A 21,834-nucleotide genomic window follows, 5' to 3' on the forward strand; every position below is an offset into this window, starting at 1 on the left:
CCTGCCTGTGCGCCCTGGCCCCCCTCAGCTCACCTTCCCTCCTCCCTGAGCTGCCTTTATTGTGTGTTTGCCAGTTTGTTTGGGGGCCACACCCTGCTGTGCTCAGGGCTTATTGCTCTGGGGCTGTGGGGACTGAATATGGTGCTGAGGAGTCAGTTGCTTGCAGAGCAAGTCTCTTGGGCTGCCCTTCTTTCATTCCAGTGCCCCAGGGCCTGCTGACAGTCCAGTCCCAGCTCATCTCCTTATCTCTGAAGCCCCTCTCTGAGCCCATCCCTTTCCTGTAACAGTTTGTGTTCATGGAAATGTTTAGCTGCCGATCTGATAGATTTCAGAGATGAGACTCCCCATGGTTCTCGGAAACCGAGGGACTCTGTAAAAGCAGGATGAAGGTACTAGCACAGTTTGGTTAACTCTCCCCCAAAACAGTCCTTCTGACTTGATCACTTAACCCGTGTCTCCGCACCCACGCCGGGGAGAGCTTGCAAATGATACGTCGGTGTCGGTGTTACAACACAAAAAATCAGGAGGCCTATTTGGGGGGTGGGAGACCCCTTTGGGCAGAGCACACCTTTCATCTGCCCGCTTCAGAGACAAGCCACTCGAGGCAAATAGGGGGCAGGGCTCCCCAGAACCGACTCGGAGGAAACAAAAACCCGACTCTTCGTGTCTTGAAAGCGCCGACGACGAGGCCGGGCAGCGAACCTTATCGAGAGAAAGTTGTGTGCGCGCCCCCCTCCCCCAAGCCCGGGGCACGGGCACTTTCTCCCGGACGCTGGGAGCCTCCCGGATGACTTTTACGCAATCTACCTTCCACCACCCCCTCCCTGCGTTTCTCCCCGCGTCCCCGGAGCAGCCCGGTGGACCACCAGAAGATGCGCGGGGAGGGCGAAGGTTCCCGACGGTGCCCCGCACCGCGCCGAGGGTGGGCGTTTGCCAGATCAGCGTCCCGGGTCCCGAGACGCCACCCGAGCCGGCCCCGCCCGCGCCTGCCCCGGCGTCTCCGCGGTCCTCCGCCGCCCCCTTCCCGCCGGGTCGCCCCCAGCCAGAGCCCCGCGACCCTCGGCGGGCGCGGCGGGGCGACCCGAGGCAAGTGCTCGCAATCACATGAGGCCCCGGCCCGCCCCATTGGCTGCGGCCGAGCCAGTGGCGGCGCTCGGCGGCTGCGGTTGGTCCCGGAGCTGCAGCGCCGGCTCGGGCCCGGAGTCCATGTTACGCTTTGTCTAATTCCCCCTCGTTACAGAGTCATGTGCTGCTGCTGCTCCCATCGCCGCCGCCGCTGCCGCTGCCGCTGCCGCCGCCCGTGGTGCCCCGGCTCCTCCGCCGCGCTTCGAGCGGGCAGCCGCGGGCGGGGCCTCGGGAGCAGGGTCCAGGGCGCCGCGCGCCTCCGCCGCCCCGGCGCGTCCCGCTGCAGCCGCCGCCGCCCGCCGCAGGGGATGCCGCCGCCTCGCGTCGCCGCCTAAGCCGTGGCTCGGCGGCCGAGCCGCTGCCGCCGCCCGGGCTGCACCCCCGCAGGTGGGTGCGCGCCTCTCCGGGGGCGGGGGGCCCGGCCGGGGGCCCGAGCAGGTGGGAGCCGCCCCGGAGGCGTGCGCGCACGCCGGCCGCTCGCATCCTGTCCCGCCGCGCCCGCGCCCGTGCGGGGGGCTGCAGCCGGAAAGTGGCGGGCCGGGGGCCGAGGGGGGACGCGGGCCTCGGACTGGCCCGGCTTGGACGACCGTCCGGCTGCACAGTGGGGCCCAAGCTGCTGTAGGCTGCCCTCCTCCGGCTCCCGCGGGCCGCCGCGCGCTCCCCCTTGCCTTTGGCCTCTTCCCCCGCCCCCCGCCCCCCTGCTTCACCACGCTCCCCGCCCGATCGGAAGGGAGGGCGGACCGGCCCCGCGGAGCCCTCGCGGAGGTGGGTGCTGGGTATCTGGCCTGGCTGGGCCCGGTGCCCCGAAGGTGAGCCCTTTAACTTCTGCGGCGACGCCTCCCTCTCGCCGCCTTCCCGCGCCGGCTGGGTTGGGCGGGGAAGGGAGGGCCTCGCCCCGCCCCTCGCGCTCGGGGGCGGGAGCTGGGGGCCCGCAGGTGCACCCAGCCTGCCGCGGGCCATCTCCGGGTTGGGTACCGGTATAATCCGCTTCTAGCTTGTTTGCAGCGTGGGCACTTGGGAGCGGGACTGGTGCTTGCATTCTAGCCCGGGGCTTGGAAAGGAAAAGGATTGGGGGTGACCGCCGAGAGAATTCCTCACCTACACTCGCCCGAGGGTGGTAGGGGCCTTTATCTGGGGGTGGGGGGGCGGATATCCCGTAAGGATAAAGAAAAGCGTTTGTTTGGTGGTTTAAAAGCCTGCTGCAGTGAAGAAGAGCTGCTACATACAGGTCGAGGGGAGGAGAGGTAGGTCCCAAATGGGGAGGGCAAGGTGGTGTGTGTGTGTGTGTGTGTGTGTGTGTGTGTGTGTGTGTGTGTGTGTCTGTCTGTCTGTCTGTGTCTGTGTCACTGTGTGTGTATGTGTTTACACGCGCGTGCGAGAACGCGAGCTCGCCCAGGTGGGAGGAAGGGTTTGGGAAAACAAAGTGCAGAGCTGAGGGGGAGGGCACACACAGGTGGTAGGCAGAGATGGGAAATTGGTGTTGGGGAGCCCTGGCAGATGGTGGGGCACAGCTTGAGCCCCTTAGGCACACACATCTCTGCACATTTCTTCCCTTCCTCTCCTCCCCCAACCCCGCAACGTTTGAGAAGCACTTCTTGTTGGGCAAAGAAAGCAGTGACGACATATTTTGAAAGAGATAAAAGAAATCACCAGAGTTGACTTCTGGAAACTTCGCTTAGCTTTAGTCATACAATTTCCCTCCAGGCAGTGTTTATTGAGCACCTACGCAGTGTTCTGAGCTGGTCCTAGGAAGCGTCTGGGGCGGCAGGGAATTCCCATCTGCTATATCATAGAGGGTTGTTTATCCCTGAACAACCCAGGGGCCCTGGCAAGTGCCAAGAATGACACTGATCAGACCTTCACCTGCACAGCTTACGCTGCCGGCGCCTCTGTTTCTTACAGACCTGGGGGAAGAAGAATTCCTCACCGTATCCGATAAATGGGCTCTTCATTCTGCACTGATTCTTAGGATCGGGAAATACTAAGAAACACCAACTGGCAGCTAGGTCGGGGTAGAGTCGTCCCTACTGTCTTGAACATCGGTGGCTTGTTAAAATGCAAGAGAAAAATAAGGAGAGCCCCTGAGATTAAAACGGGCTGGTTAAGGATCTGGGGAAGGTGATTTAGCATGATTGGTTTCTCTGTTATTTGGGGAAAGCTCCCATGCAATCCATGGACCTAAAGAGGAAAAACACAAATCCTAAATTGACAAATCTTTAATCTTACATAGTTGAACGTTTTATCTTAGATTTGTCTTATTTTCATGGAGGGTGTGTGTTTTGCTGATTACACTTTAACAGAATCAAAGGTTGGAGAGGAAGGTCCTTACGTGACCCTGTTTCCCAGTCTCTTGCCATTACCACGTTGAATGTGTATGATGCAACAGTTCAAGTATTGAGCCATGTTCATATTTTTTTCTCCCTGCTATGTTTTTCAGAATTTAAAAACGTGGTCAAAACTTGGTGTATTTTCCTTAATTTTTATATTGTGTAGAGGTGGGTTTTGCTTTGGTTTGTTGTTTAGTGTTTTTCACCCATTGTAGAACTTTTGAACGCTCTTATCATGGTCTTATGCTGAGAAAATTAAGTCAGGGAAGCTAGATTTTGGACTTGAGACATGGTTCAATCTCAGAAGCATAGGTTGACATTGATGCTAGCAGGAAAAACGTTTGGATTTTGTCAGAACTATACTCGTGACCACAGATGTTCTTGAAATGGTAGTTGGTATGGGCTCTCACGGAGTTCTAATTGGAGCTGGTGTTTGACATTCTGAGAAACACGGTCAATATTTATTGAGTAGCAGCAGTAAGTAAACAGGAAATCAGAGTGGGTGCTGTGGCACCTTAACAAGGAAGGAGAGGATTCTTGTACTATTAGAAGACAGGTAAGACAGGTACCTGTGGGACTTGGAGATAGCTCCTAGCTCTATGGCTAAAGTGCTTGCCTTATAACGCCTGGGGTTAGTGAGAAGGACTTGAATCCCGGTTACTGATTCATATGCCAGAGCACTGCCTGCATGTGACCCCGCCAGTGAGCATTGCAGCCAGAATTGTGAGCACCACAGAGGAAGAAGAATGCAAATCCCAGGCATGCCGGAATGTGTGCACCACCACAACTGTGTGTGACCTCTGGTCATTGCCACCACAACAAAGAGAGAAAAAGGTCTGCAAAAAAAAAAAAAAAAAAGGAAGAAGAAGAAGAAGAAAGAAAATAGACCTGTACATGTGAAAACAGGAGCAGAAACTCACAATTGCATCAGAGGGCAAGGCGTACTGGAATGGGCAGGGTGTTTGGCTGCAGGGGGAAGGATTGCATATATGGGAGGGAGAAAGAGCACTGGGCGAAGTTTTGAGAGGTGTTTATACGTCAAAAGTGGTAAATACGTTTGCCTGACTAGAGCACAGAACATAATTGATGAAGGGAAGCAAGGAGGATCTCATTATTGGAAAATTTAAATCAATGGGCAGTGGCGTTAATTATTTGCCTCGAGAAGTGTGACTCTCACCAGGGAGTGATATGGTCTTCTTGCAGGAATTTAGCCACATCTGGACGCATTTCCGGGGGGTCTCAAAGTGGGGCAGTGTCTCCTGACATCTAAAAGGTAGAGACCTCGGATCCTATGAAACATTCTGCGTTACACAGATTAGCCCCCGGCTAACAAAGTATTTTCCTGTCCAGTGTCGACAGTGTGATGTTGGGCAAACCTGTTCTCTACAGTAGGCCCCTGTGGCGTGAGGTCCATAGAGGAAGAGACATTGAAGGAAAAGGATTTTGATGTGTGAGAGGTGATGGGGAAGTTGGGAAGCCAATCTAGAAGACTTCTGCTGAGCTTAGACTTGAAATGATTGACAGCTGGGGCAGTTCTCATGAGAAGGCAGGGACAGGGCAGTAAATGTGGGCTGTGGGAGAAGCCATAGACTCCAGCGTGGAATTTTAAGGTGTTCCTACTCAAACTTTTTTTTCTTTTTTTTTTGTTTGTTTGTTTTTTGCTTTCTGGGTGATGCTCAGGGGTTACTCCTGGCTCATGCACTCAGAAATTACTCCTGGCGCTGCTCGGGGGACCATATGGGATGCTGCAAATCGAACCCGGGTCGGTCACATGCAAGGCAAACACCCTACCCGCTGTGCTATGGCTCCAGCCCTACTCTAACATTTGTGTGTGTGTGTGATGCTGGGGATTGAACTCAGGGTTTCATACATGTGAAGCATGCTCTACACCCTGAGTAAAGGCTTGCTAATCTGTCTTTGTTTAAACACCCCCAGGGACAGGGATTCTCTGCGTTTATGAAGACTCACCTCTGTGTTTTTACACTGTGTGTGTGATTATTGTTTGAACTGAAGACTGCCTCCCTGAAAAGTTGTCCCATTCACTCCGTTCCTGTGGGATGATCCACTGCCACAGGGAAACTCTAGGAATGTACAAAACCAGCACATTGTCTCCCTCTCTCCACTCACCTTTTCTCAATGCAGAACAGTCCCAGTTCTTCAAAGTCCTGTGTGGGACATGGTTTCTTCATGTCTTCTCAGTGTGTTGGTATCTCTCAAAGAAAGTCACGGAGTCTGGAATTGAGTATGGGCATTGAGATGTGATCTGGTCACATAGAGTGTAGTTGGACAGCTGGCCCTGGGAGTATAAAACAGTGTAGCGTAAAACAGTCTTTTATTTATTTTATTTTTAGAGCTATCACCAACATAGACTCACATATTGCTTAAGGAGAGTTAAAACTCCCAGATATTCATTATATGAGCTGCTGTGTCTTATATTCATTGAGCTGTTTTTTTGTTGTTGTTGGCTTTTTATTTTTGGTGAAGTTGAGAGGAAGTAAGTTTTTGTTTATTTTTGTTCCTCTTTAGTGCTATCCTAATTTTTTTTGAAGGGAGGGCGAGTTTATTCTACAAACCTGAAATTTTAAAATCTGGAGTTTTTGCCTCTTACATATGAGAAAGAAATGGTGAATGATCTAGACACAAGCTTTGTAGTTTTGTGTTTTAAGATCACATACAGCCCAAGCTGGAGCCATAGTATAGTGAGTAGGGTATTTGCCTTGCATGTGGCCTGCTTGGGTTTGATCCCTGGCAACCCATATGGTCCCATGAGACCATCAGGAGTAATTCCGGAATTCAGAGCCAGAAGTAACTCCTGAACACTGCTGGGTGTAGTCCTCAAACCAAAATAATAATAAAATTACATGTGACCTAATTGTTCAGCACTACTAGTGAGAGCTGGGGGTGCTGAGTGTTGGAGTTCTGGGACTTGATTAGCCCTTAGTTTGAGAGCCACCGAGAAATCAGTGTTTCTCGCCAAGCCGCATTATTGCATTTAGCTCTTGCTAATGTTTGCATCTGAGGTGCCCTTTCAAAATTATTTGAGTCTGTTGCAAGCTTCTGAAATCTGCACTCCATCCTCTGGGGTCTTCGTAATTCTGTTTAGACATCTGGAAGAGAATTTCTAATGTTCTGTGCGAGTCTGAAGCTTGCCAGATCAAATTGGCTTTTGAAATTTGTGAAGAGGTAGCTATGCTGACTGGTAATGGCAAAACCCACATGTGAACTTGGTTCCCATTCAGGCCAAGCATGTTTTCTATTTCTTTTCTTTCTGCTATTATACTTGAAATGCTTAATTAATGACAGTTTTAATTTTGGGGAAGGAGAGAGGATTGAGGCTTAGAAACCAGCCTTTTTCCCAGAATTGGACTTTAGCATGTCATTGATATAATTTCATACTTACCAGATTTTGTGAGAAGAAATTAGAAAATGGTCATTCTGAGACATCTTTCGAAGTAGGCAGGTTGGCATTCCTAAGTAACCTCGTGCCAGGTTCTCTAGGTGTTCTAGACATAGCCAGTAAGCTGAAATCTAAATATTACTTGGTTTGGGTGGTAGCCCTGCAATAGGGTGTAAGTGTTCAGACAGAATTCCAGATCTTCTAGCTAACATGTACAACGTCTTTGTTATGACTCTCTTGCTGGTATGTTGTGTCTCCTGGTGATACAGTTGTCTGGCTTTCACTTCTGTACTGGTCCACAGGGAAAACCAGTCTGTATCCTCTAGAGGAAAATGATATACCTCTGAGAGGAAGGGATGTTTTGTGAAGGTATACGATTTATAAAAAGAGGAAATGATGAGAAGTTCCTCTGGCCCTATTATACTTTCAGAAGTGTTATATTTGAAGTTGCCACCAGAGTAAGGGCACAAAATATCATTTTGAACAAAAGATAAAAATTTCTAGATGAAGGGATAAATTCTTGAATTTCATAAATGAGAGAATGGAAGCACAGGGAGGTGATGTTGTTGACGTTTCTGTGTGTGGAAAGACCAACTGGGCATTAGATTTTATCTCCCTTAAATTCGACCACAAATAAAAGCTAAGGCTAAAGGCTTCCCTGTTTTGAGGTGTGTCAGTGGAGGGTCCCTCAGGTCTTCTTTACATAATTGATCCAACAGAAGGAGTACACAGTGCAATTTCTAGGCTTACAGATGACAGTAAGCTCTTCAGAATTATGAGCTAACTAACCAATGGGGATTTACTCCATGGAAACCATACTAGGATATGTTAGTCATCAGAAGATTTGCAGATGAGTTTCTTTGTGGGCGGTCGGTCATGGAATGATGGAACTGCCGTAGGGTGGTGTGGTGGGAAACCCCCGAAATTTGAAGATACTTTGATGGTTTTGTTCTCACTTGCTGTTGCAGATGAAAAGGGGCAGGAGATGGTAAACTGCATCTCACAACCATGTGATGGTCCCTGGAAAGGGTAGAAATTCTGGCGAGAATGGGAGCTCCTTGAGGACAGGGGTCTAACCAGTCTCTTTTTGGGTGGAAAAAAAAAAACAATTAGGATTTCTGATGTCCAGAAAAAGACAGATGGGAGTTGTTGGAGCCAGTGAATCCTGTAGGATAGGGACAAGTTGAATCCTGTGTTGTGCACTGAATTCCAGCAATCCTGAATGTGATATTTCAGTTTCCTGCTTTCTTGTCTTTGTGGGTCAACCTTTGTGTGGTGAAGGCAGGCACACTACTGTCTTGTTCTTCATGGGTTTCTCTCTGCCGCACAAATACTTTTCAGACCTACTTATCCAAACCTGGAGAAATGAATGGATGAGAGATCTAGTGTGACCTTTATAAGACATGCATTCAGGTTGTATACCAAAAAAGTGATAATATATAGTATAAGTTTTTCTTCTCTTTAGCTGGGATCAGAATCAGTCTGGGCAATATTTTACAGTTATAGGAACCTATAACCTTTCTCATACTGTTCAGTTTAGGATTTCTGAGAAAGGAGTTTGATTTTGAGAAGAGCTCTTCTCTTCCCCAAAGGGATTCTGCTGTGCAACCAAGATGATAACCACCATGTCATATAGTTGTGATATGAACTGGATACCCTTTGCAGACCACTTCAAAAAGTCTAATTTGAGGAGTACAAGGGCCAGAAAGATGGTTCCAGTGGGTTGAGCACATGCTTTGCATATAGTGGATCCAAATTCTGTCCTTGGAACACAGAGATGAAACTCTTGAGCACTCACCCTTTCTTGCTGGCAGTGGGAGTGGGAGTGACACCTAGTGATGCTCAGGGGTTACTCCTGGCTTGGCACTCAGGAATTACCCCTAGTGGTGTTTGGGGGATTATATGTGATGCCATGGACTCCTGATACCAGGGTAAACCAGACGTGGGGCAAACATTCTACATTGTGTATTCCCTATCACTGTGGTCCTCAGAGACTCAGCTCGTAAGCACAGAGTTAAAAGCAGTCCTTGAGCACTGATAGGTGTGATTAAAAACAAAAGGGCTGTGACACATATTGATTGAGGGCCAATGATTGGTTATTAAGATAAACAAGGAGCTGTAAGGACTTAAGTAGCTCTGGAAGGTGATGACCCAGATGATGGAGACCTCAAATGTGGCTTTTGATGTTCCGACAAGGCCCTACATCCAGGTGGCAGGCGAGGACTCACCAGTTATTTACAGGTTGCCAGTGTTTCCAGAGTGGGTCCCTGTGAACTTCGCACCAGCCTCTGATGAATCAGGGGAAGAAATGCAGCAGCTTTTTTGTTTTGAGTATGAAGTTGATTCACTTGAAACAGTGTTATATAAAAATCAAAACAATGGAGTTGTCCTTCCTACTTTGAAGGGTTTACATTTTCCATTTTATGAAAGGCTGATGATTGCCTTTTGATGCCGTTTCTTGCCCACTTAAAACCTGGCAATTTTGTAAGTTTTCCTTTTGACATTTCACTTGTCGATGGAATCAAATGTCTGGAAACGACCACTGCGCTGAGATTTTCACTCTATTGCTGTCTTCCTCTTTATACGGACTATTGGGCAAGACTCACAAGTACTGAAGATCAGTTCCGTCACAAGCATTTCCTAAAATAAATTATTTTCTTCCTCGCTTGCTGGTTGTAGTTAGGAAGGAATATTGCCATGGATGTTTCATTGGCATAACCCCCTGTGCTGAAGCTTAGATTAGCAGGTCACCAGCAAGGCAGTGGAGATACCAAGTAGGGAGAAAGGGTGTGCGAGCTGAGGACTTTTCTGTAGGGTGCCCACCAGAACACTCTCCAGACCTGGATGACTGGATGGTGACTGGATGGATTTGTTACCCGGGTGTAAAATACCCTGTGTTAAATTATTTTCACTCATTGTACTCTACTCCATCCTGAAATTTGAGGGTTCCCTATCCCTGGGACTTGCCTCTGAGCCTCATGGATATAGTCCCCAAACAGAAAAGTCTGAAAATGAAAATTTTGGGGAAAATAATTCCCATGATGTTTGCAGTGGCATCCCACCAAATAAGCATTATAAAGAAGTTTGCCAGATGTAGTAGGTTTTGCCTCCTTTACTTAGAAAGCAATGATGCAATCTATTATTTTTTAAAGTTTGTAATAATAATTGCTATGTGGTTACTATTTACTAGTGGTCTAAGGTTCCAGAGGTGGGATCCTCTGACCCATGGGACAGGCAAGATTCACAAAATCATGGCATCTGGCTCTGGTACCTGATAGGACACACCCGTGTGCTTCTCATCGGCTGCCCATGGCCCATCTGCCTATAGTGTGCAGCCTGAAAATGATGTTCTGAATAACCGAATGGCTGTTGGTAGAAGAAAATGATTTCCAGCTGCTGACTATGTCCTGGAATTGGCTTGCTTTCTTAGGCAGTCTTCTATCCTGAGTAGAGGCAGACTTATTCCCACTTTACAGATGAGGTGGTTGAGGTTTAATGACTATGTGACTTGCAAAAGAAGGAAATAAATCTCAGAAATGGTAGAGGTAGAATTCCAAACTCATGTTTATTTCAGACTCTGATCTGGTGTATACTCTTCTCATTTCTCTGCTTCAGTTTTTTTTGTGTTTTATAATCCTCATGAATGTTTCCTTAACAAGCAAAAGCTGAAAACAAAAATTAAATTTCGAGTTGTGGAGGTACCTTTCAGACTTGTCTGGTCTGTGCCCCTCATTTATGGATCAGATCTGAAAGGAAGAGTAGAGCTGTGCAGGGAAAAGTTGGCCTGGATTTGACCCCCAGACTTGCAAGCATAGTTCTTAGCACACAGCAGTTCTTGAAAATATCAACCACCTGAGAGAATATTTATCCTAGAATTGAGAGGGTGATTTCATTTCATAAAATCACTTCATTGAGTGATAATTCTCTAGCCCTATTCTATTCTTTCCTCTCTCTCTATTTTTCTTTCTTTTGTTTTGGGCCACACCAAGCTGTTCACAGGGCTTTCTCCTGCTCTGTGCTTAGGGATCACTCCTGGTGTTGGTCAGGGAGCTGCATAGGCAAGTGTCTTAACCTCTGCTCTATCTCCCAGACCTATTCTCTTTTACCAGCAATACTGGTGATAGAATTCCACTTAAAATAGCACACATTAAGCACCCTCATCTTAATTAGATAGATCTGACATGTGCTAACTACACTAATACATACATGATGTGAAGATAGAGCCAGTATTTGATGAAGTGTTGTGTTTACCAAATGCATACAATGCCAACAAAGTCAGAAGCAATTAAAATCATAATCACCATGCCCCCTGTGTGGAGAAGGAATTTTTGCCCATATGTCTATAGCACATATTTATAGTTTGTTTAATTTATAGATGTATTGTACTCAAGTATACCCACCTCAGTAGAGTGAATTCATTATGTTTTGACTTTAGCATTTTTATTTTTTATATTAACATATACCGAGGAATAAATTGGGAAGTGGGAAGTGTTCTGCAGTATTACTTGGCTTATAAAAATAATATGCCGTACCCGCATCCTATACACAGACTATTTTTCTCCCAATACCTTTCTATTCTGGACTTTGTGTTTGTTTGTTTTGGGGCTACACTTGTAGGGGATACTCTGCTAGGGGGATACTCCAGGCTGGAGTGGTTATGAATAACTCCTGGTGGGCTTGGGGATCATATGGGATGCTGGGGATCAATCCAACCCCAGACAGCCATGTGCGAGGCAAGTGCCTTACCCGCTTTACTACTGCTCCAGCCCCTGAACCATTTTTTCTTTCACTAAGTTTTCTTCTCACATAAATTATTTGTGCCTGGAAAATTTCTGTACCATGCAGAAACTTTATCACTACATCTGTATTTTGTACCACAACCAGAGAAAAAGAGAGAGGTAAGGTTGGATCCTGTCTCCAGCCTTGTTGGGGGGGGAGGGGGTATCTCAGGCAGATGTCACTCACTGCTCCATGTGGACCCCCCATGAGATGATCTGTAGCATCTGGCACTGCCATCAGGGTAGGGTCATCAGGAGGGAATGGAGCTGGACCTGAGCTCTACTAGAAACTGTGGGTTGTGTCTGAGGGGGTCTGTTCAGCAGATCTGTTCAGCTTCCAATTGCTGCCATATGGGAATGTGGGCCAGGCTTGCCAGATCTTCAGATTTTTTCACTGTAAGCCAGAAATCTGGATTATTATGTAAAAATCTTCTGATTTTAAGATTGGCAAACTCAACATTTTAAATAAGAACTTCCTGCAGACTAAACAAAATAGCTTTGTGAGCTGGATACAGCCTTTGAGATAGGCCCTTTGAGATAGATTGTTAATGGCCAGAAAAATGGAAGCATTGACTTTGAATAAAAGCAGACTATTTCTTTTAGGGGAGTGGGGACATCCAGTGGTGCTTGGGACTTTCTCTTGGATCTGTGGGCAGGGATCTCTCTTGGTGAGTCTCAGGAGCCGTATGCGAGCGTCAGGGCTCAAACCGTGGTCAGCCATGTGCAAAGGAAGTGCTTGATCCCTGTACTATCTCTTCGACCCTGAAATATACTTTTGAAAATCAATGTAAGTTGAAGCAAATCAAAACTTAATGTAATTGTTTTGTGCCTTTCCTGCCCCTCTGAGAAACTCTTTCCTCCACTGAAGCAGAATACACCCAAACTCCCATACACTGGCAACAGTTTTCTACCATTTAAATTTGCTTATGTTCTCCCTGGAGTGGATGCATTTGAAAGGGCTGTTCTGCCAGAGGAGCAGTGAATTCCAGGAGAAATAACTGGAAGATTGAAATTGAAGCCTTGACGACAAGGTACAGGTAACGGGCTAGGAGCAGGTAGGCCAGGAAAAACCCTGCAAGGAGGGGACCACACAGTTGAGGGTAAGAAAGAGACCAATCTACCCAGAATGGAAGGGCATGGTCTAGTTATATCTTAAAACTGATTGGGGGTAGTAGGGAGGATAAGGAGGGGAAGATAAATCCTTGCAAGACAAATGAAAAATTGTGTCCCAGTAAATATTTAGAAAGAGTTTAGAATCTTTAGGCTAAGAGTTTAGGCTGGAGGTGTTCTGAAGGGGGTCCAGTTTCCATCCCCAGCACTGTATGGTTTTTCTGAGCATTATTGGGAAAAACCCCTGAATACCACTTGGGTGTGGCCCAAAGATTGAAAAAGGACAGGGCTCATGACCTAAAGTAGAATATCTATGTATATAAACGCATATTAAAATAGAATGTGTGTGTGTGTGTGTGTGTGTGTGTGTGTGTGTGTGTGTGCATGCGGGAGATGGACTACAGAACAGTCAGTATCAAAAAGGAAACCAAGAAAGCTAGAGAGCATTTGCGTTGTAAAAAGTTGACACTGTTTTGAGGACAGACCAACCGTCATACTCCTTATTCCCCAGAATTGTCTCGAGGATGTGCATGGCAGCCCCTGCTCACCCACGGGACTGGACCTGGCTAGTCCTGTGGTGGAAGCCTGGGGTGCTCTGTATCCTCGGGAACATTGTGTGGTGCATGGACTTCTAGTGTGAAGCCAGAGGCTGGTGGCAGCTGAGTGCTAGCCACTCTCCTGGACTGTGTCCCAATGCCATCAGACCTCAGGCCCGTGTTGTGAGCCCATTGCGCACCTGCCTTTGAATTTTATCTGCTTTCCTGGGGAAATCTTCCCCTTGTCTAAGGATGATTTGATGTGCATGCTCCCTCTTTGAAGGAGAAGGGGTGGCTCTGTTTATCAGCTCTCTCTGCCGCTTGGGTCCAGTTCTTAGTTGGAGAGAAGAGTGTTAAAAGCTTTTTTCCTCCTCTTAATCATCCCACTTATAGTAACGTGTTCCAGGAACTTCAGCATTTTCCAGGAACAAAGACCTTTTGATTCATCAGCAGGTTTGAATTCAGTCCTTAGGTCTGTTGTCCTTATGTGATCTGAACCTTTTCTTTCTCAGTGGAGTTTAGCATCTCAGTTGCTTTTAGAGTAGAAACTGCATTTTATGAATGCCCTCCCACATTGGTCTAAATGCAGTGTGGATCTTTGTTCTCACTCTCCTGATGGAAGGAGATTTGTGGCATTGAGCGAATGGGTGCAGATTTCCTTGCAGTGTTTGTTGGGAAGAAGGAAAATTCTTCAGATTCCACCCTTTGTTCTTCCAGGGACTCTAGTCCACAGATGAAAATCCTGGAAGATCCTATCAGGAAGTGAAACTCAGAGATAATCTTAGTGCTAGTTTGGGGCATTTATGGATTAGCAAATTGTACAGGTTTTCTTTAACCTTCTTACAGGATGCACACTACTCAGTCAGGGACACTGATCTGTTCTGGAAATAGTAGGAGACACTTATGTAAGCCCCACATGTGCCTGGCACAGTTTGGAGTACTTTGCATATATAGGTTCTGTTTCTTCTCAGCCGCCTTTATGGTATCAGAGGACCGCCCCTGCATAGTCTCACTGCACCTCCTTATTGCCCTGACTGGCCAGAGAGTTGAAGGCTACAGAGCAATCCAACGGCTGGGCTGTGAGTTGAACCCCAGCAAGTTTGGGATCTGAGCCTCTGAGGACTTGGCATTATTTTTTGTCTCTGTTACTCTGTCCCTATACCAAGACCATGAATTGCTTTAGTAACTCCTTTCTGCCTTCTGTAGTACCTCAGTGGAAGGGAGGGAGGGAGGGAGGGAGGGAGGGAGGGAGGGAGGAAGGAAGGAAGGAAGGAAGGAAGGAAGGAAGGAAGGAAGGAAGGAAGGAAGGAAGGAAGGAAGGAAGGAAGAAGGAGAAAATAAAATTGTACTCAGAGCTCTTATACTGCCCTTTCAACCAGATCAACCGAAAAAAATAGTTGGGAAGACTCTTCCGGCTAAGAAGTAAGAACAGAAAAACTACAGACTCCTCCTGGAACACTGTCCTCCAGTCCTCTCAGGGCGACTGTGACTTTACCTTTGTGACTGATGTGGGTGGTGAGCTTCAGAGGACATTGTTGCTGTTGCTTTTCACAATTAGCGGAGGGCACTGGAAAGGCTCCAGGATTTGGGGCACAGAGGACTTGAATGTCATGGCTGGGACTCACTTCCACAGACTCCTGTGACCTTGCATTTCTCAAGCCCTGTGCTCCATACCAGCCATCTGGGGGCCGGAGTCTTAAGGACAGCATGGTTGATTTGGTGAAGACAAGAAGCCATTTCAGAGGACAGTGTTTGTGTGTGTGTGTGTGTGTGTGTGTGTGTGTGTGTGTGTGTGTGTGTGTGTGTTAGGCCAGTGAGTGACTGGCCATGCTGTATGAGTCTTGTAAGCCATTAGCCAAGGGAGGGTGGTGAGGTGGATGCTGGCAAGCAGTTTGGGGGAGATTCGTGTTGATCCGGACACCGTTCCTCGCCTGCTTTCTCCTTACCTGTGTGATGCTGGAGCCGACACTGTGGGTGTTGACTCCATTTCTGGCCCAGACTCCTCTTCCTTGGTTCCCGCCCCGCTCCTGCTTTGGGCTTGCCTCCAGCTTGTCCACAAAGTGCTGTTTGTTGTAAGGGTGAAGCAGGCAATTCTCTGGGCAGCGGCACTGTGGCTGCAGGCAGTTGCTGTAGTTCAAAGCAGAGAGCCAAGCTGGAGTCAGAGGGACACTGACAGGGCTTGTTCTTTAGAATTTTGAGCATTGGTTTTTAAAGGAAAGGAAGGGGAGTAAGAGATGGCTTCTTAATAGAAATATTATGAAACGCCCTGCATGACAGAACAGAATCGGGTAAGGAGAAGTCACTAAGAAGTCACTGCTTATTACTTTGAAAGCAAATGCATTTGAGTATTTACTCTTGACTACAGAGCATAGTAGGACAGGAAACAAAAGTTAATAGTGCATAATAATAATAGCAGCGGCTGTCATCTGAGGTGGTTTGTATAGAGCCTGAAGTTTACCACTTTTTAAACCCCACAGTAAAGGTGGGCATTACTTCAGAGTCTATGAATTTCAGGGCCAGAGAGATAGATAGTACACTGGGTGAGATACTTGCCTTGCAGGTGACCAGTCCTGGTTCAAATCCCTGGTACCTTATGGTTCCCTTGAGTAATGTTAGGAGTGATCCCTGAGCACAGTACCACAGTAGTACTCCCCAAGGTATGACTCAAAGCCAACCAGAGACACAGAGTCCAGTTCCAAAGATTATATAATTGAGACTCAATGCTAAATTTCCGTTCATGGGCCGAAGTGCTAAAAGGTAACTGTAAGAACTGATGTTTTAATGATTGCATGAGCCAACCTTTTTGGACATTTGCTCAGAGGAGGGGAGAGACCGATAGGAAAAGGATCAGAAAAGGATGGATGAGAAAAGACTGAGAAGGTGCTGAGGGGAAGGAAGGGGCAGGGTAGCTAAGGCACAGCAACACAGGGGAAGGAAACATGAAGACATTGAAGAAGCAACGGACTTGGGAACAAACAGTGCTGTGGCCGAGTGAGGGATCTGGGAAGAGGGGAGACAGCGAAGGCATTTGGGTGGAGTGCAGAAGGCCTGCACTGTCCTGCTAGCGGGGTGGGGTGTGTGTGTTAGACTTATTCCCTTGCCTTTTAAAGATTATTCCATGAAAGGGTCTGGAGAAATAAGTTCTCTGTCTGTAGGCTCCTGGTGCTGGGGACAAGACTGGGAGAAACTGTTGGCTGCTGTGTGTCTCCGCGGGGCTGCAGTTGAGGATCAGCTGAGAGTTAGAGTATCTGTATTCTTTGCATACACTCCTCAGTATCAGACGCCGTTAGCCGACAGTTGACTGATTCCATAGGGCCTATGAAATGTGGTGAAAAGACCCTGAATGCAGGAAGATGAGGAACTGGTTCCTGCAGGCACTAGGGCACTGGGGAGAGGGTACCTTGCTGAAGCCAGTTGTGGGTTTGTCATTGTGTGTCATTTTTATATGCTGGGAAAGGTGCCAAAAACCAAATGGTGGGGTTAGTCTGTCTATTTAAGTTTTATGGATTGCTTTTTATTTTATTTTTTATAAATGTTAATCTCAGAACGTTGCCATCGACACGTTTATTTTCCCCAATCTTATCTCAGTGTAGTATGGCTCTGATCTTCAGCCTCTATACTAAAATTTTCTTTTCTATTTACTTAGAAGGAAATGGAACAGGTGGGATTTCGTGAATGTTTGTCTCAGCACAGGGGTTCTTTCCTTGAGCTTCAGATCCTGAATTTCCTGCCCGGGACTCCTGGCCACAAGCAAATAGTTCGCTTGTTCAGTCAGGAGTTAAATGAAGCAGTTGTCACTTGACAATTTCCTGGGACCCAGGCTGAATTTAGGCCATTATTTTCAAATGCTACGGAGTCCTCATGCCAGTCTTTTTGAGTTCTAAATCAGCTGCTGACTTTTAAATCATAATTTTGCTGGGAAGGCAAACAGTTCTACAGAGCAACCCTTTCAACATTAAAGAAACGATAAATTGTAATTTATGATTAAAAAATAATGTTAGTTCCAAATTTTAACTCTCTCCTCTCGCTTCTCCACTGTTCTTTAGCTTGCCGTATGTTTGCAAACCATTCTCATGACCTTCTGCTATACAGTGTATTTGTAGTAGGGCCAGATTATACACACACCACTGACTTCATCTGACCTCTGAATTTCAGCCCTTGAGCCCCTTCAGTTCTTTGCCTTATGCTAACAATGTTGTCTTGAAAAGAATATTATTTCCCATGGAACTTTACAGATGGCCTGTTGAATAGTAGGATCATACTCTGTGAAGCTCAGGCCTGAGCTCCTTAAATTTTAACATCTCTGGTTTGCTAGTGCTGACTTTTTTCTGTTTTTGCATTTCAAGTCTAGAAGCGGTTGCTACCCACTGGGCATCACCAGCCCCTCCCTGAAAATTAAAGGGAGCACAGAAATGAAACTGGACTCCTTGTTTTTTTTTCACCTCCTTGTTAATTTAAGTCAATTGGCTTGCCCTGGTTTGCCCTTTCACACCTCCCAAATTAGTGTTATGTGCAAATTTGATTATAACGGTGTGAATAATTTCTTAATTACTTTTGTTTTCTTTCTTAGTTTTTTTTTGTTTGCTTTTTTTCCTAGTTGCTTTTGAATAGCGATTTGATACTTTACCTGATTGTTCTTTTCTTCATCTTACTACTAGATGTATCCAGTGTTTTGTTGTTGCTTTTGTTTGTTTTTCCGGTCTAGTGGTTTAGTTGGTTGTGTGGTTCTTATAGCCATATAAATTGTTGACTTCAGGATCTTGATTTGGGGATACTGTATCTAATGCCTCTCCCAGATGTGTCAAATGCTTCTCCCAGCTCAAAGTCCTCCTGGTTCTTTAGGTCCTTCTTTTGTTAATTTCAGTTCCTCAGTCCCAGGCTGTTCTGGAGCCTTGAAATTAAAGGTTCTGATCAAGGTGAGGAAGCAAGCTTGTCTTACTATAAATACCATTCCCTTTCTTTTCAAGTATTTACTTACTAAGCAGCGTAACAGAGCACATTATATCCCTACCCCCTCCAACCAGTAATTTTTTACTGCCTGGAGAAAAATCTGAGGCCTGTCCTCTTCCTGTCACTCTGCCTGTCTGTGGACTGCACCCTGGAAGTTCTCATGCTGGAGAAAGCAAACCCAATCTAGTTGCGCCCTGTTAAAATGTGGATTAAAAGTAGACTCTGGGCAGCCAGGCTGCCCTTATTCAGGTATTTGCGGATGGTATTACTATGGGCAAATCATTAATATCTATGTTTCTTTCCTGATCTGTAACATGGAGTTGGTGGTAATTCCTATCTCACTGGATTATTGTTGGGAGTAATTTAATGCATGTAAAGTGGTTAGAGTTAGTGTAGTTAGGGTTAATTTTTAAATGGTTGAATAACGTTTCTGGGTTTTGTAGGTAACTTTGTTTCTTTTTCATGATACTGACTTTATCCATTCCATTGCAAAAGCAAATGAAAGTGATTTTCATTTGCAGGCAAAATCAATAATCAGACATCTGATTTTGCAATCTTTTTTTTTTTTTAATTGAATCACCGTGAGATACAGTTACAAAGCTTTCATGTTTGAGATTCAGCCATACAATGATCAAACACCCATTCCTCCACCAGTTCAAACTTTGCACCACCAGTGTTCCCACTATCCTCCCCACCCCCATCCCAGTCCTCCCCCTGCCTCTATGACAGGCATTTTCTCATATACTCTCTATTTTGGGGCATTATATTTTGCTCACATTCTCCCACCACCATTCAAGCTTGCCTTCCAGGGGCAGATGCGAGATAATTCATTTTCCATTGCTCATTTTGCATATCATGAGTGGTTGCACGGCCACTTTTGCGGCCACGTGCTTCTGAAATTCTAAGATTGTAAATGGATGGATTGCAGAGACATCTCTGTAGGGAGCTAATCCACTTTGGGATTCAGTTGGGCTCCACTATGAGAGTCCGGGCTGCTGGTGTGCCAAGATGGTTGTGAGTGTGACATTTGGCATCGGGAGCGGATGGAGAGCCAGGAAGGGACTGCCCTGCTCTGCTTGGAGATTTAGTTCTGGAACCCTCATACCTGGGCCTTGCTTGTGGAAGCTCATGATTGCTAGGATTCCATCTGGAGTAGGTGGGGAGACTGCACCTGCTCCATCTGGGGCGCCCCAATGATATCAGCTCGGTATGGGGCCCGGAGAAATCTCTGGTGCTGTGGTGTTGTCTGGGACTTGCTGCTGCTGTGTCTCTGGGTGGTTTTGCCATCTTAAATTATTTATAAATTGCTTTCCTTCTTTTAGATGCCATTAACATAAGATCATTGAGAACTGATAGATTCAAAAGGTGATGTATGACATTCCTAACCAACTCATATAACATGTTATATGTATGCTTATATATATATCTATACCCTAAGACATTATTTCTTAGCAATAAATATTGCATAAAACTTACTAAAACCCAATCATATTTTAAAAATAGTATTAGATAGTTGGGATTTTAATATGTTGATTTTAATACATGACCAAAAAATGCATTTAACCGAAGCAAAGGCAGAGATATAGTACAGGAATTAAGACATTTGCCTTTCATATGAGCAACTCCAGTCCACAGTACAGAACCACAGTGCCAGGGGTTGCTCCTGAGTAGACAGACAGGAATAGCCCTTAAACCCTGCTGGATGTGGCTCCCAAACCAAAGAAATAAAAATTTAACAGTAATAAAAAAAATGGAAGCAAAAACATCCACTACAGACGAAGACTTAGACGAAAATGCCTTCCAAGGGAAAGTGTCTTTTAGGATTGTTTTTAGTCTATATCACACACCTAGCAATCTCCATTCAGTAAATAGCCCAGGGCTGTTCCTTGCCTATGTCTGTGCCAGGAACACTGTGAATAGTTTTCATTTGTGTACAGGTATTTGCATTTAGTCAAACTTCTGTGGTTTCTTGTTATTTCGTATTTAGGCACATTAAATCACAGTACACTCATCAATATGACCCACTTTATTTTTTTTAATTTTTTTATTAGTGAATCACCGTGAGGTACAGTTACAAACTTATGAACTTTTGTGTCTGCATTTCAGTCATACAGTGACTGTTTACATCCCTCCACCAGTGCCCATTCTCCTCTAACAATGTTCCCAGTATCCCTCCCACCATCCCCACCCGATCCCCCACCATCCCACCCTGCCTCTGCGACAGTGCATTCCCCTTTTCTCTCTCTTTTTTTGTGTGTTACAGTATTAAGGTATTGAGTGGCCATTGTGTTTGGTCTATAGTCTACTTTCGGCACGCATCTTTCAACCCGAATAGGTCCTCCCAACATCCTCTACTTGGTGTTCCCTTCTCTATCTCAGCTGCCTTTTCCCTAAGCATGTGAGGCCAGTTTCCAGGCTGTGGGGCAGGCATCCTCGTCCTTAGATCGCACTCATCTGTGGAATATAAAGTAACAGAGTGGGAAACTAACACCCAAGAAAGAGTAGTAGAGATAGAAATATGACCCACTTTAAAAGTTGAAAGAATGAGGGGCTGGAGCGATAGCACAGCGGGTAGGGCGTTTGCCTTGCACGCGGCCGACCCGGGTTCGAATCCCAGCATCCCATATGGTCCCCTGAGCATGGCCAGGGGTGATTCCTGAGTGCAGAGCCAGGAGTAACCCCTGTGCATCGCCAGGTGTGACCCAAAAAGCAAAAAAAAAAAAAAAAAAGTAAAAGTTGAAAGAATGAGAGAATACTAGGGTGGAGACGTGGCATTGACAGAACACATGCCTCACTTGTCCATCAAGTTTAATTGACCAATGGGTCTGTCTTAACTATTTTATAAAATAATACTCAGCTGCAACCTAAGTGTTTATTTGACCTAATTTATTCAGACTTCCATTACTAAGTCTTCAGATCAGTTGACTGCTTTCAAATACATGCTTATAGTTTAATACAAATTTGAAAAAGCCATAAAGTAATACAGCGTAGTCAAAAGGGCACATTGCAAGTTGAGTTCTAAAGCTGAGATCTTTCAGAGGTAAAGCTATGTAGCACCAAATGTGCTACAGTTTACCTCAGTTTACCCCAAATTCACCCCTAAATCTACTCACTCACTTTCTCTTCCGTTTAAAGAAGGAAGAACAGATCCAGAGGGGAGTTTTAACTCCATTTTCTGCCACTTTGAGACACGACTTAGCATCTCTGATCTCTGCTATGGCCACTTTTCCAACATAGTGGTGATGGCACATTACTGCAAAGGCAGTTCCAAGAATTCAGTGACATGGGGTCTGTGAGGATCCTTGTGAGTGTGACTACACCTGTGCAAGGTGCTCAAATTCGTGAAGGCTATGTTTAGAAGCAGAGGGACTGAGTTGAGGGACCGCTTGCTCTGACCTGTAGCCACCCTGGACTGTGTTTTTACCATGTATCTGGGATTTCCAACCACATCAGGTTTTCTCTCCGCTTCATCTGTAGCAGAGAAAACTAGGTTCTCAAAACAAAACAAAACAAAACAAAACAAACCAACAACCAACTTTAGGTATAATAACATATAACTAAAGTCCTGTTCTCAAGTAAGTATTTGTCCAACTTTGGCCAAGGTGTTTTTT

The 21,834-nt window shown here is 46.1% G+C and overlaps 1 protein-coding gene across 5 annotated transcripts in view; it reads left to right on the plus strand.

The window, feature by feature from the left end:
* Nucleotides 1-1,190: 1,190 nt before the first annotated feature.
* The window catches only part of LRRC8D (leucine rich repeat containing 8 VRAC subunit D), a 126,236-nt gene continuing 105,592 nt past the window's right edge, over nt 1,191-21,834 (plus strand). For 3 of the 5 annotated variants that reach the window (XM_055138931.1, XM_055138930.1, XM_055138934.1), the window contains exon 1: nt 1,191-1,512. The gene's annotated coding sequence lies outside the window, so the exon portion shown is untranslated. Of the gene's footprint in view, nt 1,513-1,534; nt 1,935-2,254; nt 2,370-21,834 lie in introns of those variants that run through there. The other 2 variants (XM_055138933.1, XM_055138932.1) reach the window with 2 other exon arrangements.

The sequence above is a fragment of the Sorex araneus genome, chromosome 5 (assembly GCF_027595985.1).
Source record: "Sorex araneus isolate mSorAra2 chromosome 5, mSorAra2.pri, whole genome shotgun sequence".
In the NCBI taxonomy this organism is placed as follows: Eukaryota; Metazoa; Chordata; class Mammalia; order Eulipotyphla; family Soricidae; genus Sorex; species Sorex araneus.